The sequence below is a fragment of the Bos grunniens genome, chromosome 2 (genome assembly GCF_055505025.1).
Source record: "Bos grunniens cultivar Pamir isolate PY7600 chromosome 2, Bosgru_T2T1.0, whole genome shotgun sequence".
Taxonomy (NCBI): domain Eukaryota; kingdom Metazoa; phylum Chordata; class Mammalia; order Artiodactyla; family Bovidae; genus Bos; species Bos grunniens.
In genome coordinates this window covers 85,308,713-85,336,415 of record NC_141166.1, presented here as the reverse complement: position 1 = coordinate 85,336,415, position 27,703 = coordinate 85,308,713, and the positions used below count along the sequence as shown (strand labels likewise).

Below are 27,703 nucleotides of genomic sequence, written 5' to 3'. Positions count from 1 at the left end.
TAGCCAATACCATTGACTTCCTCCCTTAAAAATATTGAGACACATAATAAAAAATTAATTACTTCCCCTAATTTCCGTGTGATTCTTTAAAAAGATGTAAAATTCATTTAAAGTAAGTGGTAACTTTGTCTTTGAAGATCACAACAATTAACATGGATCAAAGCTTAGGTTCTGTAACGATGATAGCTTATTAGCATAATGAAATTAACTTAGAGACAAGAATCTTTAATAGGTACAACAAAAACGCTTTAATAATACTTGAAGAAAATTATGTATTTGCTAGAAGTACAACAGTTTCAGATTTTCTATCCAATTAATAAGTTGTTAATTAACTCCTTTTCCAAACAATGCACACTTTAAGTTAACATCTGCCCACTGGAATATTCTATCTATTGTGTTTCATTTTTTTTGGAAGGATATTGAAGTTTTGCCAATGGTACTTTGAATTTTTTATTATTAAGAAAATTCAAGTTTACCCTTCCTAACCCTAGATCTAACATTTTCATCACTAAAATAAAAGAAGGCTTAATTTCATACCTTGAGAAGGGAATGAAGATATCAATATTGCATCTTGCAGGAGGTTTACACTTTAGGTCTTCACCATTTCAAGGGCAAAAATTTTATTGGACTCACTTGAGGTACCTATAAAATTTGACTTCTTGTATAAACCCAAGAAAAAAAAATAGAAAATAATATAAATAATTTTTATCTCAGTGTACATGCTTGAAATGACTTGGATTTAAGGATAACTAAAAGAATGCTTTATTTCCAGCTACAAGTCTTAAAACTTATGCTTTATTCAAGGGCTACTAAAATATACTTTGTAATTTATGTTGCATTCATTCATTAAACCAATTTATTGTACATTATTATTTATTGAGTGTGCCAAGCACTATAAGCCTCCCGACATTAAAAAGAAGTGGAGTATGTTGTTATAGGTGGTTTTCCCCTATTGCTCGTGTTACTATAATGATTTTCTCTTTTATGTCACAGCAGAAATGTGGGTATTCTCTCCAGGTCCTTTTCCTCTACTATACATGATTTACCTTTCTGTGAAAAGAAGAGGAGCAAAAAGCAAAGGAAAAAAGGAAAGATATACCCATTTGAATGCAGAGTTCCAAAGAATAGAAAGGAGAAAGAAGAAAGCCTTCCTCAGTGATCAGTGCAAAGAAATAGAAGAAAAGAATAGAATGGGAAAGACTAGAGATCTCTTCAACAAAATTAGAGATACCAAGGGAACATGTCATGCAACTGCTACTGCTGCAAAGTCGCTTCAGTCGTGTCCGACTCTGTGTGACCACATAGATGGCAGCCCACCAGGCTCCCCCGTCCCTGGGATTCTCCAGGCAAGAACACTGGAGTGGGTTGCCATTTCCTTCTCCAATGCATGAAAGTGAAAGGTGAAAGTGAAGTCGCTCAGTCGTGTCTGACTCTTAGCGACCCCATGGACTGCAGCCCACCAGGCTCCTCCATCCATGGGATTTTCCAAGCAAGAGTACTGGAGTGGGGTGCCATTGCCTTCTCCGTGTCATGCAAAGATGGGCACAATAAAGGACAGAAATGATATGGACCTAACAGAAGCAGAAGATATCAAGAAGAGGTAGCAAGAATACACAGAAGAACTGTACAAAAAAGATCTTCAAAATCCAAATAATTAAGATGGTATGATCACTCATCTAGAGCCAGACATCCTGGAATGCGAAGTCAAGTGGGCCTTAGGAAGCACTACGAACAAAGCTAGTGGAGGTGATGGAATTCCGGTTGAGCTATTTCCAATCCTAAAAGATGATGCTGTGAAAGTGCTGCACTCAATATGCCAGCAAATTTGGAAAACTCAGCAGTGGCCACAGGACTGGAAAAAAGGTCAGTTTTCATTCTAAACTCAAAGAAAGCCAATACCAAAGAATGCTCAAACTACCACATAATTGCACTCATTTCACACGCTAGTAAAGTAATGCTCAAAATTCTTCAAGCCAGGCTTCAACAGTACGTGAACCATGAACTTCCAGATGTGCAAGCTGGATTTAGAAAAGGCAGAGGAACCAGAGATCAAATTGCCAACATCCGCTGGATCATTGAAAAAGCAAGAGAGATCCTGAAAAACATTTATTTCTACTTTATTGACTATGCCAAAGCCTTTGACTGTGTGGATCACAACAAACTGTGGAAAATTCTGAAAGAGATGGGAATACCAGGCCACCTGACCTGCCTCTTGAGTAATAAAATAAAATATTCTTAGGGCTCAGGTGAAACTATCAGCTGATCAAAAAAAAAAAGGTGGGGTGGGGGGAGGTTCATAGGCTTTGTTTTAATTAGCTCAAACCATGATTCAGTTTATTCTCAGGGCTAGAGTTGAAAACATCTCAAAGTTTTGTCTCCATTGCATCATTGACCATCATAAGATTCCTAGTGTCCTGGTATTTCTCTCTGTATGCCTGTTATGGGCCCTATTTCTATATTTCTTGTATCAGTGTATATCTGATAGGAAAGATGTAGGCATCCAGGAACCTAATAATTAACAAGGGTTCTAGAACTAATGATGTGGACTGGGAGCAGCATAAAAGCTTTGGGATCAGAGCCTAGTCACAAATTTATAGATCCAGAGCAAAAAATACTTAGAAGAGTATTACCAATATATATAAACTGGAAAACACAGAATTCCAATGAGCAAGGGTTTTCTGGAGGTGAGAGTGTGGGGGTTTAATAACAAGAAATGCCTCCTTAAATCTTAATATGAAAAAGTCATCCATATATTGAATATTTGCCTTGGATTACACTCACTTGCATCAGGAAGGTTGAGTTCAGTTCAGTCACTCAGTCGTGTCTGACTCTTTGCGACCTTATGAACTGCAGCATGCCAAGTCTACCTGTCCCTCACCAACTTCCGGACTTTACCCAAACTCATTTCCATTGAGTCAGTGATGCCATCCAACCATCTCATCCTCTGACAACAGAGGCATCACCAACTAAATTCAGAAGGAGATGGGAATACCAGACCACTTGACCTGCCTTTTGATAAACCAATATGCAGGTCAGGAAGCAACAGTTAAAGCTGGAGATGGGACAACAGACTGGTTTCAAATAGGAAAAGGAGTATGTCAAGGCTGTATATTGTTACCCTGCTTATTTAACTTATATGCAGAGTACATCATGAGAAACGCTGAACTGGAGGAAGCACAAGCTGGAATCAAGACTGCCGGGAGAAATATCAACAACCTCAGATACGTAGATGATACCATCCTTATGGCAGAAAGTGAAGAACAATAAAGAGCCTCTTGATGAAAGTGAAAGAGGAGAGTGAAAAAGTTGGGTTAAAGCTCAACATTCAGAAAACTAAGATCATGGCATCCAGTCCCATCACTTCATGGCAAATAGATGGGGAAACAGTGGAAACAGTGGCTGACTTTATTTTGGGGGGCTCCAAAATCACTGCAGATGGTGACTGCAGCCATGAAATTAAAAGACGCTTACTCCTTGGAAGAAAAGTTATGACCAACCTAGATAGCATATTCAAAAGCAGAGACATTACTTTGTCCACAAAGGTCCATCTAGTCAAGGCTATGGTTTTTCCAGTGGTCATGTATGGATGTGAGAGTTGGAGTATAAAGAAAACTGAGCACCGAAGAATTGATGCTTTTGAACTGAGGTGTTGGAAAAGACTCTTGAGAGTCCCTTGGACTGCAAGGAAATCCAACGAGTCCATATTAAAGCAGATCAGTCCTGGGTGTTCATTGGAAGGACTGATGTTGAAGCTGAAACTCCACCTGATGCGAAGACCTGACTCATTTGAAAAGACCCTGATGCTGGGAAAGATTGAAGGCAGGAGGAGAAGGGAATGACAGAGGATGAGATGGTTGGATGGCGTCACCGACTCAATGGACGTGGGTTTGGGTAGACTCCGGCAGTGGTGATGGACAGGGAGGCTGGCGTGCTGCGGTTCATGGCATCTCAAAGAGTCAGACACAACTGAACTGAACTGAACTTGGAGGTATCTTATCATGCTACTGCTGCTGCTAAGTTGCTTCAGTCGTGTCCGACTCTATGCGACCCCATAGACGGCAGCCCACCAGGCTCCTCCATCCCTGGGATTCTTCAGGCAAGAACACTGGAGTGGGTTGCCATTTCCTTCTCCAATGCATGAAAGTGAAAAGTGAAAGTGAAGTCGCTCGGTCGTGTCGGACTTTTAGCGACCCCATGGACTGCAGCCTACCAGGCTCCTCCATCCGTGGGATTTTCCAGGCAAGAGTGCTGGAGTGGGGTGCCATTGCCTTGGGGCATTTTTTAAGACAACAAAAAAGAAAAGTACACTGGGTCCTAAACTATACTAAAATGAAATGTTTGGAGACTGACTTCTCTTTACTTCTTGTCCTCCAGTCTCCCACCAGTAACTTTAATTAGCCAAGCTTCACTGCAAGTCCAGTGGACAGAGGAGGCTGGGAAAGGTAATATTTTGCAGAGATCAGTCACATTTTCATAGAGCAGAAGAGGAGAAAGACACAAAATGGATATGAGAATGACTGGCACAATTTCATAATTAATAATTTCTTATTAACCACAAATATTAGATACAGGAGAACATTACTAAAATAGACTCTTCACTGCCTTTCTTACCAACTCTGTGATATTCTAACACCATTGCCATTCTGCTTGAGAACGGGGATATCTTTCTGAAATGCCCACGAGTTCATATCAGTCCTCTCAATTTTATATCCTTTAATTCATTCTTATGCTTTATAATATAAACCTTTGTTTATATTATATTATAGTATAGTTTATCACACAGACTCTTTGTGCTTTATGCCCATTTCACCTCCAACACCTCCTTCTGGCCACCAAAATATACCCTCTTGCCCAACCTAAATCATTTAAATTTTAGAATGTTTCAAGCTTTTGCAGACAACTATGTCTTATATGGGGCTTCCCTGGTGGACTGGTGGTAAAGAACCCGCCTGCCAAAGCAGGAGACATTTTGGGTTCAATCCCAAGGTTGGGAAGATCCTCTGAGAAGGAAATGGCAATGCATTCGAGTATTCTTCATTGGGAAATCCCAGGGACAGAGGAGCCTGGCAGGCTGTAGTCCATTGGGTGATAAAAGAGTAGGGGCATGACTGAGTGACTGAACAACCACAGATGTTTCATATGGTTTCTTCTGCTTGCAATGCCAGTAACTTCTCACCATCCATCACCACTGTAGCCATCATCATCTTTTTTTCCGCAGTAGATTAACTCTTATAGTCTCAAAAACTTAATTTCCATGTGCATCCTATGACTAGGGGCCTCTTTGTGCTTTGCTTGAGCTTTAGGTATATCTCTCTTGATACATTTCCCTGTGATAATGGTTTATATTTGATATCTAGTATCCCAGGCAGGATTTCAAATACATGAAAATTGAGGATTATACCTCCTTAATTTTGAACTAATGTCTCTCACATAGCAGGGAAACAATACAATGTTGTTGAATTAGTGAATGAATGAATGAGTAATCTCTACTTTGACTACATTAGGTAACAGCATATTCATTTTATACATCCTGTAGTTAAAAGACATGCAAAATAAAGAAAAATTTCATTTTGTCATCTATAATGTCAATGAAAGTTGCTCCTTAAAGATATGTTTAAACAGTAATTAAAATAGCTTGAAATGGACTCCTCTAAATAAAAATATAGTCTTTTTTTCATTGAGCATTCTCTTTTAATGCAATCCTTTCCCTCTTTACCTGAATGTTGCTGCTTTTCACTTTCTAAGGATTTACACAGTTGTGTCCTGGATTTGAATTTCCCTTGATGACCCTGTCATTTTAATATTGCTTTTCTTGTTTGTTTTCAGAATAATTTATGTTTCACACTTAATTTGGATGTTTATTTTTCTAATTTCATGAGATTGAACAAGAATATAGCTTCTTGGTCTCATATGACAAGTCAGCAGGAAAATGTACTATACTTATTGGAGGTTGGAAAACAGTGATTTAAAAAAATATATTTTTTGTTTTTTTGTGCAATTCCCTCTATCCTAAAAATCTTCCTTTCTTTGAAACATATATCCTGGTAAATTGGCATAAGCCTGGTGGATATTCAGTTTGGGTTTATAGAAAATAGTTAATCATACTTTCCCTCATGTTAAACACCTGTGATAAGAACAAATCTCAAATATAAAGGGATTATTAAAAATGAATTTTTAAACTTCTGGATTATATTTTATAAAATATTTAAGAGAAAGTTGAGCTTGTTTCTATACTTTAAACTTTTTGTTGCTGTTTCTGAAGAAAATTATAGATGCACATGGAGTTGTAAGTAATAATACACAGATTCCGTGTTTCCTTTACTCTGTTTTCCCCAGTGGTATCATCTTGCAAAACCATAGTACCATACCACAATCAGGATATTGACAATGATACAGCCAGCACACTTCTGTCACTGCCCAAACAACTCAAGTTTCTCTCTATAGTCTCCGTGCCTCCCTCATTCTTAAACTGAGGCAACCACTAGTCTATTTTCTATTTGTATAATTTTGTCATTTCAAGAAGGTTATGTGTATGAGATCATTCAGTATGTAAGTTCTGGAGATTGTCATTTTTCACTGTGTAACTCTCTGGAGATTCACCCAAGTTGTTCTGTGTGTCAGTGGTTCATTCCTTTGTAATTTCTGAGTAGTATTCCACATACCTAAGACTGTTTAGTCATTCATCCACTGAAGACCATCTTGGTTGTTTCCAGTATTTGGTTATTATGAATAAAAATCCTTTGGATATTTGTATAGAGGTTACTGTGTGAATATGAGCTTTTATTTCTCAGGGATAAATGCTCTGAAGTGCAATTACTGGGTTGTATGGTGTTTGCATGTTTAAATTCCTTATACTGAGAAACTTTTTTATAAAGTGCCTGAACAATTTTTCATTCTTGCCAGCAACATATGAATGATCCAATTTCTCCTCATCTTTATGAGCATTTAGTTTTATGACTATTTTTTAACTTTAATCATTCTGGTAGATATGTGGTGATATCTTACATTTTTAATTTTCATTGCCTTAATGACCAGTTATGTTGAACTTACTGAATGAATTTATTTGCCCCCTATATATCCTCTTCAGTGAAATGTATGCTCAAGCCTTTTGCCTATTTTCTAATTGTATTGTTTGAGATTTTATGGTTAAACTTTCAGAGCTCTTTACATGTTCTAGATAGTATAGTTTGGTAGGATATATGATTTGTAAATATTTTCTCCAAGTCTGTAGCTTGTTTTCTCATTGTCTTAAAAGCATCTTTTGCAGAGCCAAAGGTTTTAATTTTGATGAAACACAATTAATTCAATTTTTCTTCTAAGGATCATGCTGTTAGATCCTAAATATTTTTCACCTATAATTTTTTCAAAAGTTTTATAATTTATGTTTACATTTAAGTCAATAATTCATTTTGAAGTAATTTTTATTTTAGATAATAGGTCTTGGTCAAGGTTATATTTTTGCCAATGATTGCTCAATTGCTCCAGCATATTTTGTTGAAAAGGCTATCCTTCCTCCATTAAATTGCTTTTGTATTTTTTAAAAATTCAGTTAAGCATACTTGTGTGGATCTAATTATGGCTTCCTTATTGTATTCCATTGATCTATGTGTATCATCACCAATGCCACATAGTCTTGAATGCTTTAGCATTCATATTTTATTTTTCATATTCATATTATATTTTATATATATTATATTATATATATATATAATTTAGCTATATATAATTCTTAAAATTGGGTAGACTGATTCCTCCCTTTTCACTCTTTTTATAAAGAATTGTGTTAACTATCCTGACTCCTTTGGCTTTTGTTGCAAATTTCACAATACTCTTCTCTGTATGTACAAAATAATTTGGCATTTTAATAACAATTGCAGTAAACCTACTTATAAATTTGAATATACTTGAAATCTCTACTATGTTGAGTCTTCCAATCCATGAACACAGTTTATCTATTTATTTAGATCTTTGGTTTCTTACAGCAGTATGTTATATTTTTCAGCATAGAAGTCTTCATACCTAAGTATTTCTCTTTTTTTGAACAAGTGTGCCATTATATTTTTACTTTTGGTGTCCAATGTGTTCACTGTCAGCATGTAGAAAGACAATTCCTTTTGGATGCTTATATTGTATCCTGCAAACTTGCTGAACTCTCTTATTTTCTAGGAATTGTTAAGAAGAATCTTAGGAATTTTCTATGTAGACAATCATGTTATCTGCACATAGAGTTTTATTTCTTCCTTTTCAAACTGTGTGCCATTTATTTTATTTCCTTTGCTAACCTTACTGCCCTGGCTAGGACTTCCAGCACTATATTATAAGATAGTGACAGCAGATACGCCTGCTTTGCTCCTGACTGCAGGGGGAAAGCATTCTAATTCTTCATCCTTAATACTGACTGTAAGATTTTTTTAATAGGAGCTCTTTATCAAATTGAAAAAATTTCCTCAATTCCTATTTTTCTTAGAGTTTTTCACGAATGGGTATTGAATTCTGTCAAATGTCTTTTCTGTATCAATGATATAATCATATCCTTTTTCTACTTTGGCCGGTTAATACAGTGGATTATATTCGTAGTTTTTTAATATTGAAGGAATCTCACATCACTGTAATAAACTCCACTTAGTCATGGCATATGATTATTTTTATATATTACCTAATCCTATTTGCTAACATAATATTAAAAATTTTTGTGTCTGGCCCACGAGGGATATCAGACCATAGTTTTCTTTTTCTTTATTGTCTTTATCTAGTCTTGGTATTAATATTAGTGCAATACTAGCTTAATAAAATAAAGAAGCATATATTCCATGTCTTCTCTTTTCTGAAAGAAATTATATATAATTTATATTAATTCTTTTATAAAATTCAATGGAATTCCCCAGTGAAATGATTTAGGCCTGGGAATTTCTCCTTTATGAGTTTTAAAATTATGAGCTCAATTTTCTTAATAGTTGTCAGTTCAGTTCAGTTCAGTTCAGTTGCTTAGTCGTATCCGACTCTTTGGGGCCCCATGAATCACAGCACGCCAGGCCTCCCTGTCCATCACCAACTCCTGGAGTTCACTCAGACTCACGTCCATCGAGTCAGCAATGCCATCCAGATCATCTCATCCTCTGTCGTCCCCTTCTCCTGCCTCCAATCCCTCCCAGCATCAGAGTCTTTTCCAATGAGTCAACTCTTCACATGAGGTGGCCAAAGGACTGGAGTTTCAGCTTTAGCATCATTCCTTCCAAAGAAATCCCAGGGCTGATCTTCAGAATGGACTGGTTGGATCTCCTTGCAGTCCAAGGGACTCTCAAGAGTCTTCTCCAACAACAGTCCAACTCTCACATCCATACACGACCACTGGAAAAACCATAGCCTTGACTAGACGAACCTTTGTTGGCAAAGTGATGTCTCTGCTTTTCAATATGCTATCTAGGTTGGTCATAACTTCTTCCAAGGAGTAAGCGTCTTTTAATTTCATGGCTGCAGTCACCATCTGCAATGATTTTGGAGCCCCCAAAAATAAAGTCTGACACTGTTTCTCCATCTATTTCCCATGAAGTGATGGGACCAGATGCCATGTAGGGCTACCCAAATTATCTATTTCACATTTGGTAATTTGTGGTAGTTTGTGCTTTCAAGATATTGGTCTGTTTCATCTAAACTGCCAAATTTATCTGAGTAGGTTCATTATAAACATTGTATTATTTTTTCTTTTGATGTCTGTAGGGTCTGTAGTGAAATCCCTTGTTCATTAAAGATATTGGTAAATTTTGTCTTTTTTCTTTGTCAGTTGGTAAATTTTATTGATCTTTGCAAAAAAAAAGTTTTTACTTCATTGTTTTTCTCCTTTCTGTTTCATTTATTTCTGCTCTTATTTTTATTATTTCCTTCTATCTGGTTGCTATAATTATGTTTGATCTTTTCTTTCTGAATTCTTAAGTAGGAGATGAAATTATTGATTTGAAACTTTGCTTCTTTTCTCATGTAAGTATTTAGTGCTAGAAATTTCCCTCTCATTACTGGTTTAGCTGTGTCACATAAACGCTTGGCATATTATATTTTCATTTTTATTCAGTTTGATATGTTTTTAATTTTGAGGCTTTCTTTTTGACCCATAAATTATTTAAAGGTCTACTGTTTAGTTTCTAGTTATTTGAGAACTTCCTGTTTTTCTTTTTTTTAACTAGAGAAAAATTGCTTTACAATGTTGTACTGATTTCTGCTGTACAACAATGCAAATCAACCATGCTGCTGATGCTGCTGCTGCTGCTACTGCTGCTAAGTCATTTCAGTTGTGTCCGACTCTGTGCGACCCCATAGACGGCAGCCCACCAGGCTCCCCCATCCCTGGGATTCTCCAGGCAAGAACACTGGAGTGGGTTGCCATTTCCTTCTCCAATGCATGAAAGTGAAAAGTCAAAGTGAAGTCACCCAGTCATACCCGACTCTTAGCAACCCCATGGACTGTAGCCTACCAGGCTCCTCTGTCCATGGGATTCTCCAGGCAAGAGTACTGGAGTGGGGTGCCATTGTCTTCTCCAAAATCAGCCATAATTATACATATATCACCTCCCTCTTGAGAATTTCCTGTTATTTTCTGGTTTTGACTTCTAGCTTCATTTCATTTGGTCAGAGAACAAATTTTGTATAATTTCAATTCTTTTAACATTATCAAGATTGTTTTTTAGCCCAGCATACAATTTACTTTTCTGCCCTGCCCTATTCTCCTTATCCTTCTAACACTCCATAAATGACTGTTAGATCTTTAGATATAGTCCTAAAGGGATTAAGTCTCTTTGATTTTTCCTCCCAATCTATTTTCTCTTCATTTTTCAAATTGGGAACATTTTAATGTCTACATTCTTTCTTCTATTCCCTCTTTCCTACTGTTGAACCCTTTCACTGTTTTAATTTTTCAATTCTAAATTTCCATTTGGTTTTTCTTTTGTGTTCTATTTATATGCTGAAATTTTCTTTCTCTTTACTAGGATTTTCAAATTCATTTGATCTGTGTATTATTGGTCAAAGATCAACTGGTCATTTAAGTATTTTATGATGGCTGCTTTAAAATCTTTATCAAATAATTCTAACATCTCTGTCTTCTTGGAACTGGCATTTATTGGTTGTATTTTTTCATTCTAAGATTCACCTGGACCTTGATAGGACTAGGTTTTTATTGAATTTGGATTTTGGGTTATCAAGTTATGAAACTCTGGATATTATTTAAATATTTTATTTCTGACAACTTCCTCTCATACCCACTCCAGCAAGAGAATAAGGGGCACACTGCGTCACTACCAGCTTGAGAAAGTAGTTCCAGTTCCCTGGCTTAGCCTCCATTCACACTCACAGGGTTTTGAAATCACATGGTGTCTAAGTGGTATCAGTAGAAAACCAGAAGGTAGCCAGAACTTCCACCTCTGCCCAGGAATACTAGGGTGCATGTCTAAAACTTTATATCACATCCATACCTAAAATGATATAAGCACATCCCAGCCTTGGACACTTCAATGAATAGCATCTTCAAACCACTAATAGTCATCACTAGTAAAAAAAAAAAAATATATATATATATATATATATATATATATATCATTGACAGATGTTACAACTTTAAAATCAACATTTAAAATCATTTAAAAATTAAAACAGTTAAAAAATTAGGATTAGTGAATCTTAAAGATTATTGACATTGGTAACCTTTATTGATAAAGGTTACTCATAAATGGTGAAATTTCTTTTAATAATTTTGAATCCAACAGAATTTTTCCCATCAGTTTATAAACATACATATGATTAGTGCAGCTGTCATACAGCTAGTATGAACAACATGCTAGCCTTTTAGGGCACAATTAGTCCACAATAAGATAGATGAATTCAATACATGTAAAACAACAATGTAATGCCAACCCCTCAACTCTGACTCCAGTTCACTGCCAGTCAACCAGCAGAGTTCCTACTCCAAATGGGGCTACATAGCTTCTTCCTTGGAAACCTGAAATAAATTCCAAAAGGTCTTTATTCAAGATGGACACAGTAAGCTCTGCACCCGGCCCGTGAAGTGATTGTGTCCTACCTTTGCTGCTGAGCCTAGAGAACCACAGCAAAGGAGCAGATCCCAGACCTTACTCTCCTGCTGACCATCTGCAGGCTTTCACTATCAGACCCAGCCTGGCAGGGTGTTTAAGGCCAAGATATACAGCCTACAGGCAAGAGGCCATGATGTCTACCTATTCTGGTCCTGATCAAGTAGGGGCCCACCAGCCTGTGCTTTACTGAACACACAGGGTTCTACCAGATTATGCAACTTCACGGGCCAAAATCTATATACAGTCTGAATACGTGCCACTTTTTCTTCTGACATGAAAAGCACTCATATCATATGACAGAATGCAAGCAAATTATTTACAGCAAAGTAAAGTTTTTAAAGACAAATCTCATTTTCCTACTAATATTATGATAATTCATGGAGCATAAAATTCTCAAAATGTTCATGGTGATAGAATACTTAATAAGCCTTTAAAGATTTGATGAGAAAAGATTGAGCTATTGGCCAGACCCATGCATACTAGTTAGTCAATATTGAGGGAAGTGTTGAGATTTCTAAGAGCCTTAGTCACTAAGCACATCATTTTTTCCCAAGTACCCTAAAATACTGCTGCTTTGGATATAAAATCATCATTTAAGTATGCCTATCACATGACTTCCTCCTCAACTGAGCAGATACTTGACTCTCTCTCTCTAAAACAGGTTAATCTTCCAACAAGCAAGAACTCTGCTAAATGTTATGTGGTAGCCTGTGCAGGAGGGGAGTTTGGGGGAGAATGGATACATGTATATGTATATGTATATGTATATGTATATGTATATGTATATGTATGACTGAGTCCCTTCACCATTTACCTGAAACTATCACAGTATTGTTAACTGGCTATGCTGCTGCTGCTGCTACTAAGTAGCTTCAATCGTGTCCTACTCTGTGCGACCCCATAGACGGCAGCCCACCAGACTCCCCCGTCCCTGGGATTCTCCAGGCAAGAACACTGCAGTGGGTTGCCATTTCCTTCTCCAGTGCATGAAAGTGGAAAGTGAAAGTGAAGTTTTCGGTCATGTCCGACTCTTCGAGACCCCGTGGACTGCAGCCTACCAGGCTCCTCTGTCCATGGGATTTTCCAGGCAAGAGTCCTGGAGTGGGTTGCCATTGCCTTCTCCATAATTGACTATACCTCAATATAAAATAAAAAGATAAAAAAATAAAACAGGGTTCTTGGCATTAATAGGTGCTCAACCAAGTTTTCAGGGGTGCATCTTGAACAAAAAAGAATAAGGACATTATCTTGTATTTTTCATAAAGCTAATTTAAAATGTTTGCCATACTTTTCTACTTATTCTAAAAAATGTTTGTTGATAAATTAGAGAATTATACTAATAAGAGGTGTTATGTTTTCATTGCTCTTTTCATTAAGTAGAAAATTGCCAATTCAATGTAAGTACTTATTTTTATTTAATTTTACTGGTCTATAAAATATAAGTCAGGGAGTCCCATTACAAAATAAGTATTATCATTCCTTTTACCTTGTACACAATTCAGAAATACATTTCAAAATTAATTTTCCAAAATCAAGATTAAAAAGAATGGGCTAAAGGTATAACAACTAAAAGAATGGAAGTCAAATAATATCATTTGTAAATTGTTTTCATATTTAAGAGTAGCAAAGCTGTTGTGTGAAACGTGTCTATAAAAATATGTCTGAAACAAAGAAATAAAACAAAGCCTCATGAAACCCAACCTATTGGATAGCCTAAATTGTCATTATGCACCAAATGTCTGGTGTTTATTAGAGATACACCAGCTGATGTAATCCCTAACACAACATAGCAACTGGAGTTACGTCCTGGCATTCCTTCAGAGGGGTCCCCATTGACACCTATAGAAACAATCAGTTCCCACTTTGTTTTTCATTTTAGTTGTCACTAACAATGCCCCCACCTTGCGGCTTAGCATCTCATTATTAACTTACAAGCATAAAACAAGAACTTAAGGAATGTTTTGGGATTTATTTTCCAGCAGCTGAAATATTAAAGGTGAGGTCAGAGCAAACACTTGTTGGTGTGGGACAGTAATTAAGGTTTAGGCAGAAGGTACAGAACGGCAACCTTAGCTAACACTGTTCGTGTCTGGTGTCTCATCTCAGTTAGTGTCTATATATATACATACATGTATATTATTTATATATGTATATACACACATATACATATCCCACCACATACAAAGCCATAGGAATTGATTTGAGGAGTCTTGTTTAAGAGTGCAGATGGGGGCTCTCTTCTTAGCACTGTTGATACCTTCAAAGATGACAAGTATCTTGTTCCAGAAAATGCTATTATTATTAATTTTGCTTTGCTTTGCTTCTGCTTCCCCTTCTGCTCTTTCTTCTTTTCTTCCTTCTTCTTCAACTATCACCTGTCTCTGCTACAGAACTATGTTCAAGGGTCATGTTGACCCATGCAAAACAGAATCCTCCTTCTAAATACATGAATAATAACAGGCTGTAAGACAATATGGTTCACTTACAAAAAGCTGTGAGGTATAAATGAACAAATATAGGCCTTTAAGTTGTAAGACAAGATTAGTCCTAACTTTCCTGCCATCCAGCTAGATAAATTTAGGCATTCAAAGCTTTTATCACCATTTCTGGACCCCAGTACCAATATTCATCCTGTATTTTCTTACAAGACATTTGTGAGAAATATAGTTTTATTATTAATATAAATTAAAATTTTATTATTATTTTAGCATATGGAACTTATAATCAGATATTGTTTTCCCTTTCAAAAGTAGAAATTGTTGCCTCCTTTAATTTGGGGGTCTATAATCAATAGGCCTAATGAGATCTCTACATTATATAGAAGAGGACAACTGAGGTCTATAACAGTGAATTTTCAAGAGTCAGCACATTAGCTTCACTGGGAATGTGAATACATGCCTCTCACCCACCCTGCCCTCCCACCAGACTGGCTGAGTCAGAATCTCTAAGGTCAGGGTCCACCCAGGAATCTGTATTTCTAACAAGCCTGACCAGTGACTCCCACAATCATTTAAGCTGAGCACTTTTGGTCTAAACTGCCTCCTGGCAGAGGATAGAGTATAGAGTCAAAGGCAGGCTAAATCCCATGGTCCCTGAATTCTAAATCAGACTTCTCTCAACTATGCAAATATAATATTTCTTTTTTCTAAACCTCAAGTTGATCTTTATGTTGGCCCTTTGGTTTTGTATTAATAAAGTGTTTAGGGAGACCATAAAGAAAAAAAAATGTGTGTGCTTTTTACTTAACAGCTTTTACATATGTTATCTGTACTGTTCCTCAGACTAAAGGAACACTTACATTCTCGCAGGTATAACCTTCAACCATAACTTTCTAGATTTAGTGCATTCTTATACAAAGTCAGAGGTCCTAGCTGTTATATTTATATTTGACAAATGATTAAATGAAGGCAAGAAAAGACACATGTTTAAAGCCTTCTATAAACAAGGTTCTAAACCATTGAAGTACATGGTAGCTCTTAAAAGAAAAAGATGCCTATGTGGGATAATTCCATATGAACAAATTATTCTTATCTCAGCAAGCATTTGCAATACTAAAATGACCTTCTCACTCTCTCTTTACTGAAAAGGTTTGAAATGGAATTGAGTAGGAAAATAAATAGGAGTTCTGCTCCTCTTGGAATCATTTGGTCACTAAAAGCAACAAAACTTCAGAGTAATTAATTTTGGTGATTATTTTAAGTTAAAAGTAAACACAAACTGTTGCTTTCTTCTGCCCTAAGACTAGTCAGATAAGACTAGATGAGCTGGAACCTGGGCCAGTCCCCACAGTGACAGCAATCTTGTCTTTTAACTTTAATATTCAGAATAAGTATTATTGTTTTCCATACACGTATTACTATTGAAAAATTAAGCACTGAAATCATAAAAAGGTACTAATTTCCTTTCTTCACTATTTCATAAGAGATGAGTTCCTAGGTTTTTCCTCCCAACAGTCAATAGTGAAAAGTTGTGGTATAACTACTATGGAAAACAGTTTGGAAGTTCCTCAAAAAAAAATAAAAATGGAGTCTCCATATGAACAGCAAATCCACTCCTGGGCATACATCCATAAAAAACTATAAATCAAAAATATACATGCACCCATTATGTTCACAGCAACACTATTTACAATAGACAAGACATGCAAGCAACCTAAATGTCCATGGACAAATGAATAATAACTAAAGATGTGTTATATATACACAGTGGAATACTACTCAGCAATTAAACAAAAGAATGAAATAATGCTATTTGCAGCAAAAAGGATGGACATAGAGATGATCATACTAAGAGAATTCAGAAAGAGAAAGACAAATACCATATGATAACAGTTATGTGCGGAATCTAAATTATGACACAAACAAACTTGCTTATGAAATAGGAATATACTCACAGATATACAGAATAGACTTGTGGTTACCAAGACAGAAGAGGGGGTGAGGGGTGGATGGATTGTGAGTTTGGGATTAACAGATGTAAACTATTATAGACAGAATGGATAAACAACAAGGTCCTACTGTATAGGACAAACCATAATGGAAAAGAATATAAAAAGAATATACATATATATGTATAACTGAATCAATTTGCTATATACGAAACTAACACAATATTATAAATCAACTATGCTTCAGTAAAAAATAAATCTTAAAAAGGTTAGAAATTAAAAAACTCATAGCATTTACCTACCTCATGATCCTGACATCCTAAATTTTCGTTTTCCTACTTCTTGAGCTTCCTCATCATGCTGTCTTCTTCAATGCAAGGCACGGTCTATCAGAAACAAAATAGAAAGAAAATACATCTGCCTAAGGATTCATTATGTATTAGAAATTGTGTCTAATCAGATTGAATTAAATTCCACTGCAAATAAAAACAATATTTACCAGGGGCTTGACCAAAGTATTTTAAGGAGAATTTAAAATTTACAAATATCAAAATACACATAAAGTATTTGTATAAATACTACATCATTGTAAGCATTCATAACAATTCCCTTTTTAGAGTATGCAAATGAAACACAAAGATAATACAAAACTCAATAATAATATAAAATAATAAATAATACAAGAATAAGGAAATGGAGAGGGTGGAATACAGTAAGACAATAACAGGTAAATATTTTCAATCAATTTAATTATCAACTTTTTTCATTGCACCAAATTACATCTGCATATCTGGGCCTATAAAAACGTAAGATGGACTGAAATCTGGAATAAAGAAAATCAGATGTGATTAGTTTGGGAAAACTAAATTATTTAGCAGAGGTTGAGAGAAAAAAATTAAAATTTAATCAATAATGTGAAGAGAGAATCTGGTTAGATCAGTAGTGTATGTTATTCAGCTGCTGCTGCTGCTGCTAACTGGCTTCAGTCATGTCCGACCCTGCGCGACCCATAGATGGCAGCCCACCAGGCTCCCCCGTCCCTGGGATTCTCCAGGCAAGAACACTGGAGTGGGTTGCCATTTCCTTCTCCAATGTATGAAAGTGAAAAGTCAAAGTGAAGTCACTCAGTCGTGTCCAACTCTTAAAGACCCCGTGGACTGCAGCCTACCAGGCTCCTCCGTCCATGGGATTTTCCAGGCAAGAGTACTGGAGTGGGGTGCCATTGCCTTCTCCAATATTATTCAGCACCAGGTGCTAAAGAAACTGTGAGACCAAATTTGTTATTGCTTTTTTCCTGGCCCTTGGTGACTGGTGGCTGTTCAAGGACTTGACACTATGCTTCTCGTTGGACATTGCTGTAGTAATCAAAACACTTTGGTAGCATTCCCTGGTAGCTCAGCTTTTAAAAAAATCCACCTGCAATGTAGGTGACCCCAGTTCAATTCCTGGGTCAGGAAGATCCCCTGGAGAAGGGATAGGCTACCCACCCAGTATTCTTAGGCTTCCCTGGTGGCTCAGATGGTAAAGATTCAACCTGTAATGCACCAGACCTGGGTTCAATCCCTGGGTTGGGAAGGTCCCCTGGAGGAGGGGGTGGCAACCTACTCTAGTATTCTTGCCTGGAGAATCGCCATGGGTAGAGAAGCCTGGTGGACTACAGTCCATGGGGTCACAAATGTCGGACATGACTGAGCAACTAATCACAGCACACACACAACAGAAAACCCACTCACATAACCTTAAGAACAACAGTCATTTGGGGGGAGAAGAATTCAAAGAATAAATGTTCTAGGGGTAGAGTTAGTTTTAACATTGCCATTTTCAAAAGCTTACATGTAATTTAACCCTTTTTTACTTTGCCTCCATATCAGCTGTTTTAGCCTGAGTTGACTTTAATATAGGCTCTTCAGTCATGATACCAAGATGGCTTCCAAAAGTACTAGGCTTTTGCTGTAACCTCTCAACAACTGTAGCATAGAGACTCTTCATTTAACCCTATTGGCCAGGTTATGAATTGCACATTCATTGCTTAACCAATCACTGTGGCCATGAAAGTCATTATTTTAATGAGGAAACCATGTCAAGATTTCTTCTAGAACTGAGGGATGTGAACCTCAATTGAATGATGTAAGAGTAAGAGAGAGACTGGGTTTTTTTTTCCTTCTAAAAACCAGGGTGACTTTTATCCAAGAGAGGGAAAGAATGAGAGGTTTTTTCCTAAAAAAATCAGTCTTCCTTTTGCCCCCAAAAGAGGGGAGGAATGAGTGCTAGATCAAAACAAGTATCCAGTGAAGGCTACATGTCCATGGTCCAACCCTCCTTACCTCCCACTTCCCACTTCTTAATAGAAGAAGAAAGAATATTTATATTTCATTCTTCATGTTGCTCCTAAGTGAATCAGCTTCCTCAAGTATAAATTGTACCATTGTAGATTCATTTTCACATCTAGGAAATTTAGGAATGATGGCAGGAAGTCTTTTGGCTTTCCTTACTACTATCTCTGCTGAAGAACCCCCAGTGATGCTGACCATCATTACTGTTGAGTAGATGTAGTTAAAATGTACTTTCTTAAGTTGGTATCTGTCCCTCTATGTGTTACCCACTGGTTCTAATTTTTCCTTCTAAACCCATCCAGGTTATGTTCATTTTGTGTTGCATATAATAGATCTTCACATGTCTAAAGGCAGGTTTATGCAACTGCTATGTATATAACATTCTTTCTAGAAATTTTACATCCAACTATTTACTTATGTTCATTTTTTCTCCAACTATTTTACCACTGTTTTTCCCTGAACAACATTTTGGTTGAACCTCATATTGGAAGATTTTTTTTTTTTTTTTTTTGCTGCTATTTATTTTGTTTACTTTACATAGTCTCTGAAAATCAAGGAAGAACTTGACTTTAAATATGTAGCAACAAATTATTTCCTTACATCACTACTCACACCTAGAGGTTTCCTATAGTAGAAAGAAATAGAAATATACTAATTTCAGCCGTGAAGCAAAAAAAAATCTGTATTCCTGTATATTTTTCTCTCCTGCTTCATCTTCAGGTTGTTTTACTCCAAAATAAATGAACAAGCAATTTGCATTGTATAGAGAATGTATACTGTATAATCTTTGAGTCCACAAAAATGTATTTATTGCAGCAAATGGTTAGATTCCTGTTTGTGTGCCATGGGAACTGAATTTCTGCCCTAATGTTTTGGCACATCCTCAGTATACTTACCTCTGTAGGAGTGGTGTGTATCCACAATTATGTTATTTGTAAAGAATTTTTGTACTGGAAAATCCCATTGAGATGTAGCATCGCATTTCCAAGGGTGTCTTGGGACAAGAAAGAATGGGGCAGTAATATACAACCACTTGGTTACATCACTCATACCAGATAAATTATCATTCAACTGCTGATGGGAACACTCGTACTTCTCTATTATCAAAGATTTTGCAGAACTGCTCAATCCCCTCTATTCATTTCATTCCAGCTGTTCTAACACAAGGGATGAAACAGATTGTTTCATTCTCTAAATGTATGTTAAAAAGGACAATACTATCATTTGGGGGGCTTTTGAAGGGGGTTTTGCTCAATTTAGACTGTGTGTGGAGCAAGCTCACCGCCTTATAACAAAGACATAAAACTCAGCGGTGACAGGCAAGTCAAAAGCTAAAGAATTCATTAAAAGGACGAAACCTTAAATGATCAGCCATAAACAAGAAGCAGCAGCAGAAAGGAAGTAGGGAAAAGGTAGAGACCGTGAGAAGGAATGTGCACTGTCCCAGAACTGCAGTCTTTTATAATGCTTTGGGAAAATTCACTTGCAGGGCTCCAATGGTTCTTTCCTGAATTTGTCCTACATCAAAGAGTCACAAAGTTGTTCTCATTAGAGCCTGTTTTTAGTATCTTTTAAGGATAGATTTGAGGTTTTTTGATAATAACATAATGAAACTGTTTTAGATCAATTATCTGGTACTTGCTTGCTGTGTGATCTTGAAGCATAAACCTTGTCCTTTCCTTGGGAATTTCCTTTTCTTCATATATTTCTGCCTATTTCACTTTCTGTTTACACTATAAATATCCACTAGCCTTTGTTATTCTTCTTTACTCTTTTCACTTCCTACTCCCATTCTTCTTGAATGTCAAATACATGAATACATCCTTCACATTCCCATTTTCTACTTCATTGGAAGACATTGCAAATTAATTATGGAAATTTTATGGTATAGGAATTATTTTCAACATGTATTCCAAGAAGTCACCACTAAAAAGCGTAATTGAGAAGCGAGATGAAATGGATTTTTGCATCCTTGCTTAGGAATGTGAAAACTTAAGAATCCAGAAGCCTTCCAAAATGCTTCTCTGAATTGTGTGAAGAACATATTTATATACTTGCTCCAATAATGATAGTAAAGCTGATTGTCAAATCAAGATTATTTTAGAAGATGATATTGTATCTTCAGTTTGGTTCATATTTACTCCTCAAATATAGTGATCTAGTATTTGAGCAGAGACATTACTTTGCCAACAAAGGTCTGTCTAGTCAAGACTATGGTTTTTCCAGTGGTCATGTACGGATGTGAGAGTTTGACTATCAAGAAAGCTGAGTGCAGAAGAATTGATGCTTTTGAACTGTGGTGTTGGAGAAGACTCTTGAGAGTTCCTTGGACTGCAAGGAGATCCAACCAGTCCATCCTAAAGCAGATCAGTCTTGGGTGTTCATTGGAAGGACTGTTGAAGCTGAAACTCCAATACTTTGGCCACCTGATGTGAAGAGCTGACTCATTTGAAAAGGCCCTGATGCTGGGAAAGATTGCAGGCAGGAGGAGAAGGGGATGACAGAAGATTAGATGGTTGGATGGCATCACCAACTCAATGCACATGGGTTTGGATGAACTCCGGGAGTTGGTGATGGACAGGGAGGCCTGGTGTGCTGCGGTTCATGGGGTCACAAAGAGTTGAACACGACTGAGAGACTGAACTGAACTGAGTATTTGAGGATTCCCAATGATTTTTGAAAGTGATAATTTTCATACAAACAAAAAAGTAAACTATTGTAAATTGTGAAAAGCAATATAGGCCCTGTCCCCCTTCCCCCTGCTCACATTTCATCCCCAAGACCTATACTAGTGTCTCACAGTGATTTTCACTTGTGAGAGGAGAGAGACAGTGTTAGAAGCTGTTACTTCTATATAGAAAGCTCTCTTTGGGGTAGCTTGTCTACTGGTCCACCTCCCATCTCACTTTTCCCTCTCACAGTACTAGTGGGGTCTGGGGTCTTCTTCCTTCTAATTAATAACAAACCAAAGGAATCCTTGAGGCTCACACATAGTCAAGTTTGGTTCACAACAAATAGACTACATACATCATTGGTTTCCATCTGAAATTACTGCTGCTACTGCTACTGCTAAGTTGCTTCAGTCGTGTCCGACTCTGTGCGACCCCATAGACGGCAGCCCACCAGGCTTCCCCGTCCCTGGGATTCTCCAGGCAAGAACACTGGAGTGGGTTGCCATTTCCTTCTCCAATACGTGAAAGTGAAGTCGCTCAGTCTTGTCCAACTCTTAGCGACCCCATGGACTGCAGCCTACCAGGCTCCTCCATCCATGAGATTTTCCAGGCAAGAGTACTGGAGTGGGGCGCTTTTGCCTTCTCTGTCTGAAATTACTAATAAGCATATATATTTTGAGCATATTCTCTTTTCTACATAAACTTCTACAATTCATGCAGTGGAGATAAATGACTGTGTGCAAGGATTTAGTCATCCTGATCTTGACCACGTAGTCACAGCAAATATGACAATGCTTGCCACATTAAGGTGAGTACTCACAAGGTACATGTTAAAAGACATGGGGAGAAGTATTTGAATGTCTTGATCCTGTCCATAAAGTAAGACAGTATTAGGCAGTTCATTATACAGAGAAGATATTCAGCCCAAAAACAGATACCATGGGAAGCCTCTTGATTTTCTGACTTGGGTTTCATGATTATAAATAATATGGATATTCTCTCTGTGATAGGTTAAATCTCCAGCTTAAAGAACCTCATAGCTCCTTCTGAACTGCCTGGCTCTTATTTCTAAATCAAACTGACTTATTTCTCCTGCTGTTTTCCCTCCAACAAAACCACCTTCTTCATGTGTCTGACCTTGCTGCACATAAATGACACACACACACACACACACACACACACACACTTAACAGAAACAGAAATTATTCCAAAACCTACTCAAGATTTCTTCAAATGATTATGAGTCATATCTGGCTACAATTCCTGGTGTTCCCTGAATTCTTTACTGAACTGCTATTTAAAAATCTACCTTTAAACCTTCCTTGGGTTTCTTCAAGTAACTTAACACCCTCCCACCTTTCCAAAGCACCCACAAACACAGGGCTAATTTTATATCATTTTGTTTTGTCTTGTTTATGGAACTGTGGTTTTATGAGTCATGGGGAAAGGGGTAATGTGTCAGCCAAATATGTTTAAGGCCCTTTAGAGACATTCCTGTCCTCACATGCCATGGTGATCACCCCGCCACTAGACAAGCTGTGCTGGATACTCAAGGAACCTGGTGAGAAAGCACCAGGATGGGGGAAAGTTAATTTTATACTATTAGTGTGTAGAGGACCAAGCATATTCATATACGTATTAACTGCAATCTTTACACATCTATTTGGATCACCACTGCTTGAGAATACAGTGAGCAAACCTATCTTTCCTTTCCCACTGCAAACCCAACTTCTTTGCACTTTAGTCAGAAACAGGAACTTCCACAGTGAAGCGAGAAGGGCAGACCAATGGGCCGTGTAAAGACAATATTAGCCATTTTATTGGCATGCGCTTATCCTTTAAATGCTATTGTCTGTGTCTTCCTGAGTGCATATTTATAAAAGTTACAAAAATAAATACTCAAACAAATATACATTGTGAGAGTGTAACCCCAACTTTTTATGACTTCAAAATAATGGGAAGTCTCTGTTCCTGAACCGCTTTCTGATGACACATACTCAGGGAATGTCCTCCGGGTAGTGGCAGCTTCTCCCCCACTTATTAATCCCCCCACCACAGGATTGCCACTGGGCTTCAGAGGGAGTTTTTCACCTTATCTACGTGGAACCACCACTTCTACATCCTTTTTTGGCCTGTCCCTTTCCTTCACCATCCCTCCTCTAATGTATGTTTGCTCAAGGAGCTAAGCACAAAAGGTATCACCTTCTCTCCTGAGAGACCTCTTTTGACTGAACAAATAGTGTGTTCCCTCTCCCTCTCCTGACTGTTCTGAGGTATGTCCCTGATCCATGATGCTAGCAGGGGAGAAACATATCCTGTAAAGGCCCAGTTCTCAGGCACATGGGATAAGTCTCCATTGTTACAAAGCAGGGACATCCTTGGATCCTGAAGTGAATTGCCATTTCTGACTTGGTGGATGATGTGGGCTTTAAACTTACTATTTGTGTACTTGACACAGTCTATTCCCCTCCCCTATTTGTTCCTAGACTAAAAAATCAAAATGAGGAGTCACGAGATCTGCTTTATATTTGAATTCTTTACTTGGGTGCCCAGTACCTTACCTTTAGTAGCCCTTCACTGAATATTTGTGGATTTGGCAGGACTTATTTTTCATTCCAATCCCAAAGAAAGGCAAAGAGAATGCTCAAACTACCACACAATTGCACTCATCTCACACGCTAGTAAAGTAATGCTCAAAATTCTCCAAGCCAGGCTTCAGCAATACGTGAATCATGAACTTCCAGATGTTCAAGCTGGTTTTAGAAAAGGCAGAGGAACCAGAGATCAAATTGCCAACATCCACTGGATCACTGAAAAAGCAAGAAAGTTCCAGAAAAACATCTATTTCTGCTTTATTGACTATGCCAAAGCCTTTGACTGTGTGGATCACAATAAACTGTGGAAAATTCTGAAAGAGATGGGAATACCAGACCACCTGACCTGCCTCTTGAGAAACCTGTATGCAGGTCAGAAAGCAACAGTTAGAACTGGACATGGAAAAACAGACTGGTTCCAAATAGGAAAAGGAGTATGGCAAGGCTGCATATGGTCACCCTGCTTATTTAACTTATAAGCAGAGTACATCATGAGAAACGCTGGGCTGGAAGAAGCACAAGATGGAGTCAAGATTGCCAGGAGAAATATCAATAACCTCAGATATGTAGATGACACCACCCTTATGGCAGAAAGTGAAGAAGAACTAAAGAGCCTCTTGATGAAAGTGAAAGAGGAGAGTGGAAAACGTTGGCTTAAAGCTCAACATTCAGAAAACTAAGATCATGGCATCTGGTCCCATTGTTTCATGGGAAATAGATGGGGAAACAGTGGAACCAATGTCAGACTTTATTTTGGGGGGCTCCAAAATCACTGCAGATGGTGACTGCAGCCATGAAATTAAAAGACTCTTACTCCTTGGAAGGAAAGTTATAACCAACCTAGATAGCATATTCAAAAGCAGAGACATTACTTTGCCAACAAAGGTCCATCTAGTTAAGGCCATGGTTTTTCCAGTGGTCATGTACGGATGTGAGAGTTGGACTGTGAAGAAAGCTGAGCACAGAAGAATTGATGCTTTAGAACTTTGATGTTGGAGAAGACTCTTGAGAGTCCCTTGGACTACAAGGAGATCCAACCAGTCCATCCTAAAGCACATCAGTCCTGGGTTTTCATTGGAAGGACTGATGCTGAGGCTGAAACTCCAGTACTTTGGCCACCTCATGAGAAGAGTTGACTCATTGGAAAAGATTCTGATGCTGGGAGGGATTGGAGGCACGAGAAGAAGGGGATGACAGAGGATAAGATGGCTGGATGGCATCACTGACTCGATGGACATGAGTTTGAGTGAACTCTGGGAGTTGGTGATGGACAGGGAGGCCTTGCGTGCTGCAATTCATGGGGTCACAAAGAGTCGGACATGACTGAGCGACTGAACTGATTTTAAATATTACAGACTTTATTTTCTTGGATTCCAAAATTGCTGCCGATGGTGACTGCAGCCCTGTAATTAAAAGACACTTGCTCCTTGGAAGAAAAGCTGTGAACAACATAGACCACATGTTAAAATGCAGAGACATTACTTTGCTAACAAATGTCTGTCTAGTCAAAGCTATGGTTTTCCCAGTAGTCATGCATGCATGTGAGAGTTGAACCATAAAGCTGAGCAAAGAAGAATTGATGTTTTTGAAAAATTGATGTTGGAGAAGACTCTTGAGAGTCCCTTGGACTGCAAGGAAATCCAAACAGTCAATCCTAAAGTAAATCAGTCCTGAATATTCATTTGAAGGACTGATACTGAAGCTGAAACTCCAATAATTTGGCCATCTGATGCGAAGAACTGACTCACTGGAAAAGACCCTGATGCTGAGAAAGATTGAAGGCAGGAGGAGAAGGGGACAACAGAGGATGAGATGGTTGGATGACATTACCAACTTGATGGACATGAGTTTGAGCAAGCACCAGGAGTTGGTGATGGAAAGTGAAGCCTGGAGTGCCGCAGTCTGTGGGGTTGCCAAGTGTCAGACATGACTGAGTGACTGAACTGAACTTAAATATAGTAGTTACACTAATCAAAAGCATTGGTTCTCCCATCTTAACATGAATCAGAACCACCTGGAAACCTTTTTAAAACACAGATAATTAGACCTCAACCCCAGAATTTCTGATTTAGTAGGTCTGGTAAGAGATCCTAGAAACTTCATCTTTTCTTTCAAGTTCCCAGGTGGTGCTGATTCTGTTGGTTGGGGACCACACTTCAAAAACCACTGATCACAGACTCTAGGTTCATCCACATCACTACAAATGACCCAGTTTCATTCCTTTTTATGGCTGAGTAATATTCCATTGTATATAGATACTATATCTTTCTTATCCATTCATCTGTTGATGAGCATTTAGGTTGCCTGTGTGTCCTATCTATTGTAAATTGTGCTGCAATAAACACTGAGGTACATGTGTCTTTTTGAATGATGATTTTCTCAAGGTATATGCCCAGTAGTGGAATTGTTGGGTCAAATGGTAGTCCTATTTTTAATTTTTTAAGCAACCTCCATACTGTTCTCCATACTGATTGTATCAATTTATATTCCCACCAACCATATAAGAGGGTTCCATTTTCTCCACATTCTCTCCAGCAATTATTGTTTACAGATTTTTAATGAATCTAGAGTATGTCATACAGAGTGAAGTAAGTCAGAAAGAGAAAGACAAATATCATATATTAATGTATATATATGGAATGGGCTTCCCTCGTATCTCAGTTGGTACAGAGTCTGCCTGCAATGCAGGAGACCTGGGTTCGATTCCTGGGTCGGGAAGATCCCCTGGAGCAGGAAATAGCAATCCACTCCAGTATCCTTGCCTGGAGAATCCCATGGACAGAGGAGCCTGGCAGGCTACAGTCTATGAGGTTACAAGAGTCGGGCATGACTGAGTGATGCGCGCACGCACACACACACACACACACACACATGTATGGGATTCAGAAAAATTACTGATGAACCTATTTGCAGGGCAGGGATAGAGATGCAGACATAAGAGAATGGACTTGTGGGCACAGCAGCAGGGGAAGGAGAGGGTGGGACAAATTGAGAGAGCAGCACTGACATTATACACTACAGTGGGTAAAATAGGCAGCTAGTGGGAAGCTGCTGTATAGCACAGGGAGCTCAGCTCCTTGGTGTTCTGTAATGACCTGGAGGAATGAGGTTTGGGAGGGCGACTTTAGAGGCAGGAGATTTATGCATACTCATTGCTGATTCACTTCATTGTACAACTAACACAACGTTGTAAAGCAATTATACTCTAAGTAGAAAAATGAACCATTGATCAAAGAAGTGTGCTATTTTCTGCAGGCACAAGGAGAAGTGAAAGATCTAGGAATAAAAAGACCATATTTATTTTAAAATGTTTGTTTTCCTTCTGATAATATGACCATGTTATACACCTAATTACAAAAAACAAATTATATTAAAACTAAAAGTGAATAAACTTGGAATTACTTAAACTATATATGTTCTATTATATGACAGAAACAAGGATAAGATTTGGCTTTACAGTTACAGTACTATAGGTAATGTATATTAAGTGTAAAATTATTAAATTAGATTCAACATTTTTATTAATAATAAAAGTATTATTAAAATTATATTCAAAGAGATAATCTTTACTTCTTTCTGACAACAGCCTTTCAAGTTATGTGTAATCATTCACATTCTACAAATGAAGAAAAAGTTC

The 27,703-nt window shown here is 37.6% G+C and overlaps 1 protein-coding gene across 1 annotated transcript in view; it reads right to left on the bottom strand.

The window, feature by feature from the left end:
• The window catches only part of LOC147378292 (uncharacterized), a 720,625-nt gene that overhangs the window by 73,258 nt on the left and 619,664 nt on the right, over window positions 1-27,703 (bottom strand). The window contains exon 8 of the mRNA XM_086351929.1: window positions 16,770-16,853. The gene's annotated coding sequence lies outside the window, so the exon portion shown is untranslated. The remainder of the gene's footprint in view (window positions 1-16,769; window positions 16,854-27,703) is intronic.